Source organism: Diplotaxodon limnothrissa, linkage group LG15 (genome assembly GCF_057381915.1).
Source record: "Diplotaxodon limnothrissa isolate DT_005_m linkage group LG15, D_limnothrissa_male_GT1.1, whole genome shotgun sequence".
NCBI classification, from domain to species: domain Eukaryota; kingdom Metazoa; phylum Chordata; class Actinopteri; order Cichliformes; family Cichlidae; genus Diplotaxodon; species Diplotaxodon limnothrissa.
This window is the reverse complement of record NC_140610.1, coordinates 32800910-32815006: the sequence shown is the minus strand read 5'-3', so window position 1 is coordinate 32815006 and position 14097 is coordinate 32800910. Positions and strand designations below refer to the sequence as shown.

General features: G+C 42.5%; 1 pseudogene; it reads left to right on the top strand.

Moving 5' to 3' along the window:
- The first annotated feature begins 698 nt into the window (after nucleotides 1-698).
- On the top strand, nucleotides 699-11372 carry LOC146617792 (uncharacterized; annotated as a pseudogene).
- Nucleotides 11373-14097: the final 2725 nt, after the last annotated feature.

Here is a 14097-nt window from a genome sequence, read left to right as displayed (position 1 = left end):
GTTGAGGAGTTTGCTTAAATAACCTGTCATGGTCCTGGGACTGGGCAACCCAGGATCCCTGGGCAGTCATGGACCTGTGTATTATTATGTATTTTTAGTGTCGTTTCCCCTTCTCTGTGCGTGTACATATGTGTGTTTCTCTGTGCTGTGTTAGTCTGTGTCCCACTCATATGTTTAGGCGAGGTATGGGTGTGTATGTCTGCGGGTGTGCCTGGAGGATGGAGCTCGGCCACCTGCAGGCCTGAGGGGTGTGGCCCTGCGGAGGGACTGGCCACACCCGAAGCCACACACCTGCCGCTGATCAGGGCTCGTTGGGGGAGCTACTTAGGAGAGTCTTGGAGCTCCCACCGACGCGGGATCATTGCATGAGACTCCACGTTAGTCTTCTGTTCAGTTAAGTTAGTGTGCATGTATGCCCGCAGTTGTTTGTGTCCTGACGGCTGCGTCTATTGTTTCACGCAGGAGGAGCGTGGAAGACACGAGAACAGCGAGCACCGGGGGGTGCTGACACGGGAGCGGAGAGCACAAAGACACGGACTATTCACGGAGAGACACAACACGGGAGTCTGGGAAAACACGGGGATTTATTGTTACTTTGTTGCACACTGTAAATAAACACACTGTTTATACATAGAGCACCGCGCCTGGGTCCTCCTTCCCCACACATCCCCACGGTCTGCCAGCCAGACCGTGACAGAATGATCCCGCCACGTATGGACCCAGCGGTCTCTGAGGAGAGGCTCAGGAGGGAGGTTATGGACAAGGTTTACCGCATGTGTGAGTTGTGGTGGGAGAAGCCCGCGGAGGGGTTGCGTCGCGCCGTGGAGAGGCGGCTGCAGGGGATGCTGTTGAAATTCCCCTGGCTGGTGGACTCCCTTAATTCTGTAGTCCTGGACTTCCTGCTTTCCACCCTCCACCTCCACTCTCCTCCTCAGGCTGCTCACCGGCCCGGTCAGCTGGTGGATTCACAGCCTGAGACGCCGGCCCCGACATCTACATGGAAACGACGTTCGCGCCGCCGGCGTTCCTCACCGCAGCCAAAGCCACAGACATCTCAAGAGCCGGCTGTGGTGAGTAGTACGGACAATTTTTCATTTTCCTCATCATCTGTGTTTGTGTCTGCAGTGGACGAGCTGACGGTGCAGGTACCATCACCTTGGTCGGAGGTCGCTACACCACCCGCTGCTTCACCATCTGCAGCTGTAACACCGTCGTCATCTCAGTGAGTCGGAGGAGCTCAGCGGGCAGGAGCAGCTCAGCGGGCAGGAGCAGCTCAGCGAGAAGGAGCAGCTCAGCGAGCAGGAGCAGCTCAGCGAACCACCAGCAGAGGAGCTCGGCGAGCGGAAGGAACAACCGGCGCTGCCAGCCGAGGAGGAGCTCGGCGAGCCGGGGGAGCTCTCGCTGCCAGCAGCCGAGGTGGAGCTCTCGCTGCCAGCAGCCGAGGTGGAGCTCTCGCTGCCAGCAGCCGAGGAGGAGCTCTCGCTGCCAGCAGCCGAGGTGGAGGTCTCGCTGCCAGCAGCCGAGGAGGAGCTCTCGCTGCCAGCCAAGGAGGGACCCGCTCAGCCGGAGCCGGAGGTCAGCGAACCGGAGGGACCTCCACGTCTGGCGCGGCCTCCACGCCATCCACGTCCTCTGCATCCACGTCAGCGACCAGCGCGTCATGAACCATGTGCCACACCTCGCTGTTGCTCACTGGAGGAGCAGCGCCGCCACCGGACCCGTGGCAGGCCGCCTGGGGAGCAGCGCCGGCGCCGTCGAACCCGGGGCAGGCCGCCGGAGGAGCAGCAGCGCCGCTACCGCCACTGGATCCCGGGCAGGCCGCCTGGGGAGCAGCGCCGCCGCTACTGGGCCCGGGGCTCGCCACCGGAGGGGCAGCAGTGCCGCCGCCACTGGAGCAGTGGCAGGCCCCCAGAACTGTTTTTCTGCTGTTGCCGGACCCGTGGCCGTCCGCCGGAGCTGCAATGTCGCCACCATTGGACTCGAGGTAGGCCCCCTGAACTCTTTTGTTATGTTGATGGGCCGCCTGAGACTGTTTTGTGGCGTTTTTTCTTTTTCTTACTCCGCTGCGGGATGCGCGGTCGGACTCTGGGACTGTGACCTTGGGGGGGTTGTTTTCTTTGGTGGTTTTTGCTTGTTTTGGTTCTGCCCTCCGTCCTGGACCTCCCGCCGCCCGCCCTGGGTTGGTTGTACTGTTGTTTTTGGGTCGTCGGGAGCCGACCCTTAGAGGGGGGGTACTGTCAGGGTCCTGGGACTGGGCGACCCAGGATCCCTGGGCAGTCATGGACCTGTGTATTATTATGTATTTTTGGTGTCGTTTCCCCTTCTCTGTGCGTGTACATATGTGTGTTTCTCTGTGCTGTGTTAGTCTGTGTCCCACTCATATGTTTAGGCGAGGTATGGGTGTGTATGTCTGCGGGTGTGCCTGGAGGATGGAGCTCGGCCACCTGCAGGCCTGAGGGGTGTGGCCCTGCGGAGGGACTGGCCACACCCGAAGCCACACACCTGCCGCTGATCAGGGCTCGTCGGGGGAGCTACTTAGGAGAGTCTTGGAGCTCCCACCGACGCGGGATCATTGCATGAGACTCCACGTTAGTCTTCTGTTCAGTTAAGTTAGTGTGCGTGTATGCCCGCAGTTGTTTGTGTCCTGACGGCTGCGTCTATTGTTTCACACAGGAGGAGCGTGGAAGACACGAGAGCAGCGAGCACCGGGGGGTGCTGACACGGGAGCGGAGAGCACAAAGACACGGACTATTCACGGAGAGACACAACACGGGAGTCTGGGAAAACACGGGGATTTATTGTTACTTTGTTGCACACTGTAAATAAACACACTGTTTATACATAGAGCACCGCGCCTGGGTCCTCCTTCCCCACACATCCCCACGGTCTGCCAGCCAGACCGTGACATAACCGGGCGCCATACCATTTAAAACTTTGAAGGGACAGGGAGCCAGCGTAAATTTGCTAAAACAGGAGTGATGTGTTCATAACTTCAAACACCTGTTAAAAGCCATGCAGCAGCATTTTAGACTAACTGCAAGTGATGAAGAGATAAGTGTTCAAGACCCAAATGAAGAGAATTGCAGTAGTCCAATCTAGAGTTGATGAAGGCATCAATAAGTTTTTCTACGAAGAAGATATATAAAATCCTCCTATGATGGTATAGCCATTGCAAGTCTTCCTATTTGCCTACATCCTTTTATGACAGGTGCTCCATTATATTCTATTATAAAGATGAAAAAAATAATAAAATACCAACAAAACTCTTGTTCTGGAAATAGTTCTATAACAAAGGCTTCTATAAATCACAAAAGTTGGTGTGAGACGAGCAATAATTCATATATTAGATAATTTAACCTATATCAAAATACACATTACATAATTTCCTTAGGGATTATTAAAGTATTCTGAGTCTGATATTCCTGTGGAAACTATCCTAACATTGTCATAGCTTATTTTAATTGTATTTATATAGTACTTTATGCCAATGAAAATAGGATTATTTTACAATGTGTTTACATAGTGCTTAGAAATTCTACTCCAGCTTATTTAAATTTTCTTCAAAAAGTATATCCACTGTATGAAGGAAAATGGGGGATAATTTACCAACAATTTCGAGGTTAGAATTTATGGTGCACATCTTTACAAAGATACTAAGAGAGTAGCTCACTGGAGCTTATCTTGGGCCATAATACTGATGTGATGGTTTTATTAATATGAGAGATGATCGAAAGCTGTCAGGGATGATGGATGATGCAGGAAGTAAACGGTCAGATGGATTCCTCTGCCTAGCCACTTATCTGTCTCCAGAACACCTGTTCATCTTCTCGAATGGGCGTGGGTGCCTCGAGTTGCTGAAAAAATGTGATGTGAGTGCTGCCTATACCTCCAAAATTACTACAACTTGCATGGGGAAGAGCCAGTTCAGCAGCAGAAGTACACATCCTGTATGTGCTCAACGGATGTTCATGATACTACAGAGGCTGTCGTGGTTAAAACACAATTACTCTGTTATGCACAATTAGTCTTATAATCACACTGTTGCAATTTCTGCAGCAATCAAAGTGCATTCTACAAAGCAAAGTCGGTCATAACATATTGATTGCATCTACACTGTATGGTCTAAATCTTAGCTCTCACAGCAACAAGCCTCTTTTTTTCCAATTTGACTGAATCTAATTGTAATCAAGTTGGTATGCTCATCATTAGGCTAACTGTTACTAACTGGAGATGCATTTTACATAAAATACCTAACAAACTCCACATGGTAATAATTGAGAGCACATTGTGATAAATGTTTATTGTTTACCAACCAAGGCAGACAAGGCCGAGTCAGTGGAAGTGATCTGGGTTCACGTCATGGTAAGCTGTGTACAGGCTAGGTTAAGTCCCAAATGCAGAACTCTGAGACAGAAAACATAACTTAAAGCAGCAGTTTTATTGTTGGAAAGACGAGCTAAAGCTAAAGATAAAAATACATGAAAACTAAAGAAAAACAAAAGGAGAGCTAGAACTACAATAATCCACTTGGTATACATGACATGACCAGAACCCATAGCTAATGCAGGGAATGCAACAACAAACAGGGGAAGACTGAGGACTTAACTGGGACAAATATGGCATAATGTGACAAAGGGGAAAGAAACTATAAATAAGCACAAAACCAAGGAATACTAACAAAACTCAAAAACACTTCAACACGTGGTCACTAGACCCAGGACGATGACAGTACCCCCTCTCTAAGGGCCGGCTCCTGACAGCCCAAAAAACAAAACAGCGTTTGACCAGACCTGGGTGGGCGATGGGTGGTCAAAATACCTTTGGATATGATACTAATGATTAACTTGTATGATTTTGTGAATGGGTAAATGGGGGTTGTAGTATAAACACTTTGAGTTCTCACAGAAAGTAGAAACCACTATATAAGAACCACTCGATTTACCAAATGAACACAACAACACACAAAATGTCCAAACCGGTTAGCCTATAAAATCCTTAGTGCTTTTCAATATGAATGACTCTGCTGCCAAGGGGTGTCGAATTTTGGATTGTATGTAAGCCTTGAATTGTGTTGTCTTGTTTTTTTCAGAAAGTAGCATAACATTGTTGAAAAATAGTCTAATTAAGATGACAATGCTTCATACTAATATGAATACTAATAATACATTGTCAATATCACAAAGAAAGAAAAAAAAACGTTCGTAAATGTATTTATATTTCTGCAATGATATGACAAGGTCACAAGTTCTGATTATGTTGTAAAAAAATGTCCAGTTAAATATGTGTTAGGTTGTTTTTTTTCATGTATCAAACTCTTTTTATTGCTATACTTTTGTATTATTACTTACCCAGGTTGTCACCTGAAATTTTGGAAAGTGGTGGGCTTATCAAAGGAGGAACTCAGATTTCCCATGTACTTTCTGCCCTTTGGACTCTGTCCTGGACCTTTCTACACTTGCCCCAGTGGCTCTAACCTCTAAAATGATGGTAATTAATTCAAGACATTGCAGGCTAAGAATGAAATTTCATTTTCCTGTATATCTGTACACCACATTTATTATTGCAGTATAACTACTTGCTGTGTGTCATCTTGCTTCATGGATATATAAAGTTGATAAATTCTAAAAATACTACCTAAGGAGAGCATCTAGATAGAATTGGTCCCAGCACAGAACTCTGTGGAACTCCATAACATAACAACTTACTGTGTAAGGACGATCCCCCTTTTACGTGAAAAAAAAAATCATGGTTAAAATTGAAATTAAGCTCATGCGTAAGTTCACTAAAGAAGTTCTGTAGTCACACATCTGTCTGCTTCCCAGGTGTTTGTTGGCTAATCGAAGGTTTACATCAGGGGTGCCCAATCTCGGTCCTCGAGAGCTACCGTCCTGCAGCTTTTAGATGCATCCCTACTCCAACACAGCTGAATCAAATGGTTTGATTACCTCTTCAGCATGCCATCGTGTTTGGCAAAGGCCTGATAACAAGCCATTCATTTGATTCAGCTGTGTTGGAGTAGGGATGCATCTAAAAGCTGCAGGACGGTAGCTCTCAAGGACCGGGATTGGGCACCCCTGGTTTACATTATTTCCACTTTCCCATGCTGTCAAGTTCATTGTGACATCACTGGTCTAGACCAATCATCTTTCTGCCGGCCTTCTAAGACCAATCAGCTTCCACTCCATGTACTTTAAATCTCACTGCTCATTTGTCATTCTCCCCCACCCACCTCCTTCCCATCTCTGCCTCTACCTTATTACTCAGGCCTCAATCAATCCTCCCTCTTCATCTACACCACCAGACTTCGGGGGCCCTGTCACCACTGGGATTCTGTAATGGTGATAGGGACTAGGACTAGGGCCTTCAGAGTCTAAACATAAAATACCTTAATTAAGTTCTGTATGTCAATAAATCATGTTAAATTCCTCTTAATGATCTCTCCTTGCTGAAACATTACTTAATGGTAGGATTGCTTTGACCAGTTACTTGCTTACTTACTGTAACTTTATTTATGAATCATGGTTAACTGGAGGTTACTTTAAAAAATGTTAAAAGATAAAAAATAAAAAAGGAGAAGAGATTTTTATGTCAGTTTGGTGTAAGGTTATACCATCTGTAGTTGCCAACTATAATAAACTAGAAATGATGATCAAATGTCTAAATCACTAACTTTATATAAAGAAAAATGAGCATAGCCACAGTGGTGATAGCCATTGGTTAGAGAGGTCACAACTTTGTTTGAGGACCACAAATATTTAAGAGTCACAGAAACAAAATTCTGCGTTTGCACTATGTCACATCTGGGTGGTGGTTTATTCTGTCGTTTATTCTGTAAATGTCATTTTTGGACTGTTTTACAGTTTTGTAACAAGCTGTGAGTTGCATTTGTTAAAGTTAGAAAGATTTAGTCTGACTACTACAGAGGAATCGAAACTGAAAGAAATGGTCTGACTTTCAGAAGTTATATTACAGTACACAACAATGTACCAAGTATTGGTATTAGCTGATTAGCTGTTGGTCTTGTTGACTGATTATGGCATAACTGGTACAAAAATGGGTCTGTGACACACAGTCTTTTATGTCACATTAATTTTGTGTGGGTGAATTTCAGGGGTGTTTTTTAGAATGGAGATCTCTTTGATGTAAAACAGATAAATGACAGCAGTGATGGAAGGAGCAACAAGAGCAGTGTGGTGCGGGAAGTCAAGGCTTCGCACTATGCTGGCAAGGCAATGGTTAAAAACAGAGACTAAAACTTGAGAAGCTGGAGACTCGCCCAAGGACAGGAGACTGACAGGGACAAAGTGAGACAAAAACTTCATTAGGCTTTATTTTGCTTTTGTTACCAGATTCATTCTTCAGTCCAGGAGAAAATTGTGCTTATTTTGCTCCAAGATATCATTTCTTAACAATGCCTGCTGGTGTCATTTTGTTCATCAGCGTGTCAGATGTTTAACTGATCTGCAATTGAATTGTGTTAAACTAGGTCTCCCCCCCCCCCCCCCCTCTCCTTCCTCCTCCACTTCTTCACACATATTTTCTTTTTCAGCATGCTGCATAGGTGTTATGGAGAGGGCAGATATTTAAAGTAAAGAGATGAGGTTCTGAAGTGGCGCTCCGGAGAGATGTCTGCATAATTCCAAAAGTCAGATGAAGAGGATCTCTCACTCTGCAGTACTGTCAATCCGACAGCTTTGAAGTGTGCAAAGTTCACAAGAAATCCAAAACAAAGAAGGATATGGTGTTGGAATCCAGAAAAAACAAAAGTTGATGACTGTACTCTACATAGGAACATAATGCATTTTTTTCTTCCATCCGTTGCAGCAGGATCGTTATTTGTGGGCCTAATGAGGAGCAGGTGCAGAACTGGAGAATGAAAAATATTTGAAATAATTATTGTACTGCAACAAGACTTCCCTCACTTGGGTTTGCATATGGAGATTTTTAGATGGGTTTTTCAGTACAGAGACTCTTAACATCCACTAGGTTTGCCAGCAAACCACTCATGGTTAGTGTAAGAGGAAGGTTACATTTTAGCCACTTGCTGAACATAGTTTTAAAACTGTCACACTGAATATCTATTTTGTTTTTTGTACGGATTTGTTTTTACAATTCTTCTGTTTTATACACACACATATGCATGTACAAAAGTCTTGGGCTTCCCAAATTGCTCTATATTGTGTAAATAAAACAGGAAATAATACATGGGTGCAGCAATTTATTAAAATGTGCAAAAATATAAATACAGAATATAATGCAAAAACTGCAGTTCAGGCCTAAAGATGTAACCTTTGCCAAAACTGTTTCGGTACTGTGATGATATCTGAAATCTGACTGAAACTCTTCAAATAAACCATTCCTCTACAGATAATAAGTTAGTTGTCTTACAACTACTCTTTCAAGATTTTTTTTAGATGAAAGGAAGGTTGGATATTGCCCATAATGTCTAAGCCAGCTGGGTCAAGTGACAGCTTTTTAAGAAATTATTGGATTACTGCCACCTTAAAGACCTGTGGTACATAGCCCATTAATGAAGACAGACTCATCATATTAAAGATTGAAGCATTAATGGGAGGACTTCTTTATGCAGTCTTAAATGGGGCTAACAGACATGTTTATGGTTTGGAGGAAATCATTACTAAAGTTGACTCAAAACTCAGTCATACAGAAAGAGTCTAAATAAATATCAGAGAGAACAAAATATTTAGTACTATTTCACAGACATGGTAGTTGCGATGTTCTTATTGTTTTGTCAGCCAAGCTACAGTGCTGAAAAGAAAGGTGTTATTCGTATTCTCTTCAATAATTGATGAGTACTAAGATGTCCTAGCTTTTCGGAGGGCTTTTTCATAGAGCAGCAAACTCTTTTTCCAGACTAAATCATGATCTTCTAAATTAGTGAGATTCCATTTCCTCTCCTCTCAAGCTTACGTGTTATCTGCTTTAAGGTGTAAATTTGAAAGTTACACCAGGGAGACAAGTAGTTCTGATTTGAGGCTTTCTCTAACAGAGAAGACAGAGTATTCATAGTCATACATAATATGGTTTTAACATTATTAACAAGATAATTGACTTCTGTGGGTGTAGAGATTAGGTAGCTGCTCTGTGCTGTGTTGGTACATAGGATTGAAGAAGTTAACAGTGTATGAATTATATCACAAAATTTAGTCACATCACTTTCAGAAAGACATGTATTATAATGAAACATATTCGCCACCACTGTGATCTCCATTATTTTAAATTTAAATGATAGACGATCAGACAAAAGAGTTTTTTCAGGGAGCACTATTAAATTTTCAGTTTCTATGTCATATGTCAAAACAAGCTCAAGAGTGTGATTAAAGTGGTGGGTGGACTCTTTTACATTTTGAGCAAAGTCAATTGAGTCTAATGATAGATTAAATGTATTGTTGAGGAGTTTCTGCATCTCCATGGATGTTAAAATCTCTGAGCTGTGCACTAAATCACATAAATAGTCTGAGAACTCAGATAACAATAAATAAAACTGTTTTTTGAATTGTCAAATTAGGGTGGACAAGCCTCAGAGTTAGGCTTTCAAATGAATTAAAATTCAGTCTGGGTCTATAGTTGATTAATTAGATGAGTGGAATATTTTTGCCACCCCCCTCTCCTCGGCCTGTGGTTCGAGGTTTCGGTTAGTCAGTATGACTTGGGTGCACTGATTCATTTACCAGGTTTCTGTATGGCAGAGTAAATCACTATGTTGATCAATTATGAAATAATTTACTGACCAGGACTTCAAAGATGGACATCTAATGTTTAATTCTTATTTAACTATTTTACTGTTTGGTGGAGATGAGGATACTATATTGTTCTTTCTTTCTTGTTTTTTTATGTTTAAGTATTATAGACAATTTCTACCAAAACATCACTCAAACCAACCAGCTGATCTATACCACAGCAACAGCAACCCTCAACATGCTTGGCTATAAGATGAACAACAGCCACAAGGAGCAGTACCCTCCATGAAGAAGGAGACTGGGGGCCAAGATCAAGGCAGCACAATAGGAAGTTAGCCAACTATTGCAACTGTAGAAAGTTGTGATGAAGAAAGGGGTGCCTAAGAAGTACAACAAGCTGTCCATACCTTGCATTTCAATCCATTATCACGGCAAATGCCGGTCCAGCGTGTCCTTTTCATGCTTTGCCTTTGCTATCAAGCCTGAGATAAGTTTCCATATTGTGGAGAGGCAGGTAATTGTTCAGTAGTTTGATAGTCTTGCTCTCTTATGGAGATCCGTGATGATCAGGATTGTTCTACTCTCTGTTATCCAGTCTGGATGTGTGCCTGCTTTTCTCAACCCACCAGCATTCATGGTGTTCTATTAACCTCCTTAGAAAGTAAGCATTGATCATGTCAGGTCTTAACGTTGTCCAACTCTTCATTCTGGGGAGTTGATGTTAGACATCTGCTTTGATTAACAACCTCTTGTTGTTCTAGGAGGTTGTTATGGTCTGCTCTTTGGTCTTTGGTCCAGCAGCCAGTTGGCCTTGGTGATATGTGACAACTCTTTCTCCAAGATGTTCTTCCAGTATTGCAGTTTCAGCGTTGGGTGGGTCTGCCCTATTATTATTATTATTCCCTTGTAGTTGAGAGTACACTCTGGACGGCTCTTTGGAGAACAGCCAATTATTCTTTTGGCCTCTGCTTCTCTGGTATATCTCTTCAGCCTCGTGGACAGAGCAGTGTACACTAGAGCATTACCGCTAGTGTAGTGACACTACACTGCTGATAGTGGGTAGGCTGTGGAGTGCAGCGTTCGCATCCGCAAGCATGTCCTGCGATGGGACTTTGTCTGTGAGTCAGGGGAGTCATGCTTGTGATTGTGCTTACCATGTGCTCAGTTCAGGGTGTGTGTGTGGACAGATGTAAAGAGTTTAACCAGAGAAATAGATGGTGCACTCTATTTAACCTCTACTGTAACTTTGTACAATCTTTAATGTAATGACAAAATCCCATTTATCCCTTTTCACACTCTTAAGTGATACTTTTTCATCATTCAGTTTAGGACACCTTTAGAAAATCCTGCTGAGTGCGCTGACATTCAGCATCTGCTCAGACTGAAAGGTCTCGCAACGCCCACAGACATGTTAGGAGCAACAGGGAAGCGAACGAGACGACCTTTCACACCCCACTGGGGCTACGAGACCAATGGAGGGGAAGGTAACAGTGAAGAAGGACTATTCAGTTAGTATTCAAATGAATGTTACAGGTGACATATGCAGACAGAGCACCAGCTTCTAGGCAGCAGGGAAAGAGGAAACCTTTTTGAATAGCTCTGCCTCCCAAATAATTGAACAGTCTTTTTTTCTTTTTCTTTTTTCAAGGCAGCGCAGCGTCCTTCAGTTGACATTCATCAATGGACTGAAAGGAGTTTATTACATAAGTAAAGACTGATTTCTTGTGTACATTACTGTGGGCATACCTCAGCCTTGTTTACAGCTTATCACACTTTTATTTTCTTGTAGTTTTGTTTACTCCGCTGTGAAATGAAAGAATAATTGTGTTAATTACATGACAAACTGAAGTAAATAGAAAGCAAACAGCATGGCTCACAGCCTCACTGAGGTATCTTGTTAAATCAACTAATTATACTGTGCTTTCTCCACACTGGCAACGTTGTAACCAATGCAGCTGGCTGCTTTGATTTCAGAGCGGAAGTTTCATCAAGTTTGTAACTGTCCATTCATTCTTATATAATGAGCATTTGAGAATCATTCAGTCGTCACACAGTATTCTACATAACTAGTCCCACTATAAAACTTCAGCTGCATTATATGGAAAATGGGCTTTTCATTTCCCATTCATGTAATACAGCTGAACTTGGCCAAAGTAGGCCAATAACTTTTTTCCCAAGCCCACACACCTTATTAAAACAAAGTTGGCATAATCCATTAAGTTATCATCATGTCTTTAACTCCGTGAAGTCTGAAGACTTAATTATACTTTCTGTATCCGGGGGTCCTCTAGGGTCCCTGCCCAGGCCTAAGTGACATAATTTCATCATCAGACATTAGGTGATAGTGTCCATACAGAGGTCTGTGGAGAATTCGTATTACAATGCACCAACTATGCATACGCGGAAGGTGGTGGACTTCAGCATAACAGGAATTACTTTTTAACCACAGTGTCACAAGACACATCAAGGAAGCAAGAAAAACTGTTTTATTGTTAGCTGACAATGATAAATGGCGCAGAACTTTTCAAGTCATACCTTTACGAAAAGAAACAATAAAACATTATTTAAACACCCCAATAGACATAAAACAGTATTATTGAAAATTCTGCATAAAACATCAAAAGTAAAAATAATTATTCTGATGAAAACTGTTCCCCATCAGTGTTAAATAGATTAATATTACTGCTGTACATGTTAAAGGTTGATTTCATTTTAAATGCGTTATTTCTGAATGGCCCATAACAACACGCCAAATACCTTGAAACACTCTCTGCATGATCCCCATGTGGGAGATGGTTGAATGCCTTCTCTACATCCACAAAAACATGTAGACTGCTTGACCAAACTTCCACAAACCCTTGAGTATCCTTGAAAGGACAAAGACCTGGCCCAGTTTTCCATAACAAGAACATAAACTTTATTTAACCTGAGGTTCGTTCAGCCATCAGACTCTCTTCTCCAGTACCCCAACACAGATGTTCCCAAGGAAGCTGGAAAATGTGATCCTCATGAAGTTGGACCATACTTCTCAGTCCTTCTTTTAAAAGGGAATCACCACCATGGTCTGCCAATCGCCTGTCCAGAGGCATGTCACTCAAGACACAACATGCAGAGCCTTGATGAATTCAGGGAGACTCTCACCCAAGAGGACTTGCTACTCAGAAGTTGTTTAACAACCACCAACGCTGTTCTAGCGTACTTGTACTTAGAACATAACAAAGTTAATAACTGCAAATGGATTATTATTATTTAAATAGTGCTTTATGACTCTTACTGAATACACAATGTTACATTTAACAATTAAATTTAAAAAATGCAAAACTTGTTTTTAAAAAGATGTGGCTAAACATGTTCGCAGTGGAACTTCATTTATTTGCCCATAAAAGTTTATGACACTCATGAAATCCTCATGGCTGTTCTTCTCTATATCATTGAATTGGAAGTTTGTTTGTTTATTTTTTTTAAATGAACTCAAAGTGCTTTGGGCCACTGACAGAACTTTTGACTGTTCTGATGAACGGCTAAATGTAGTTTTTAGTTTGCCATTTACAAGTTAAATATCTATATATAGTGATTTATGGAAGCAATTATTTTCCTTTATTATTATTTTAGACAGTATTAAATTTAATCCGCAAATTAAATTAGTAAATTCCCTTAAAACATTGCAGAGTAGAGTGTATATTAAGTAATAGTCACATCAGACCCACAAACTCTGGCCTGCAACACGACCAAAGTCCTGTAAATTGTAGCTACTGGAAAATCGTATTAATGTTAATTGCTATAATCTAACTATTACATTAAACTGAAAGATTTTCGCATCCTTCTCAGGGCTCTCCAGTAACACATAAGACTCTCAGTGGATGCACTGGCCACCATGGTGGAGCATCTTTACATTGTATCACTTTGCTAGTCCGCAGGCTTTTCCTGGAAGGAGCATTGCAAATAAACACACACAATCCCACAGTGACAACTATTGCTACATGTAATTTATTCTGTCAAATTTTCAAAAACAAAAAACATTCTTTTAAATACTTCATCCATGCCAGCATAATTCACTTCCTAGATGCTATAAATTCAATTCTGTGTTATTTTTATGCCAAATCACAACAGCAGTTGCCTCAAGCTGCTTTATATGGTAAGGTAACGTGATCCCACCCTAATTATACCAGCTTTACTAAAAAGGAAAGTTTTAAACCTAATCATAAAAATAGAGAGGGTGTCTGTCTTCTGAATCCAAACTGGGAGCTGGTTCAACCGAAAAGGGGCCTGGAATCTGAAGGCTTTGCCTCCCATTCAACTTTTTAATACCACAGGAACCTTAAGTAAGCCAAAAGTCTGCGAGCAAAGTGCTCTTTTGGGGTGATATGGTACTATGAGTTATATAGGAGCAACACAT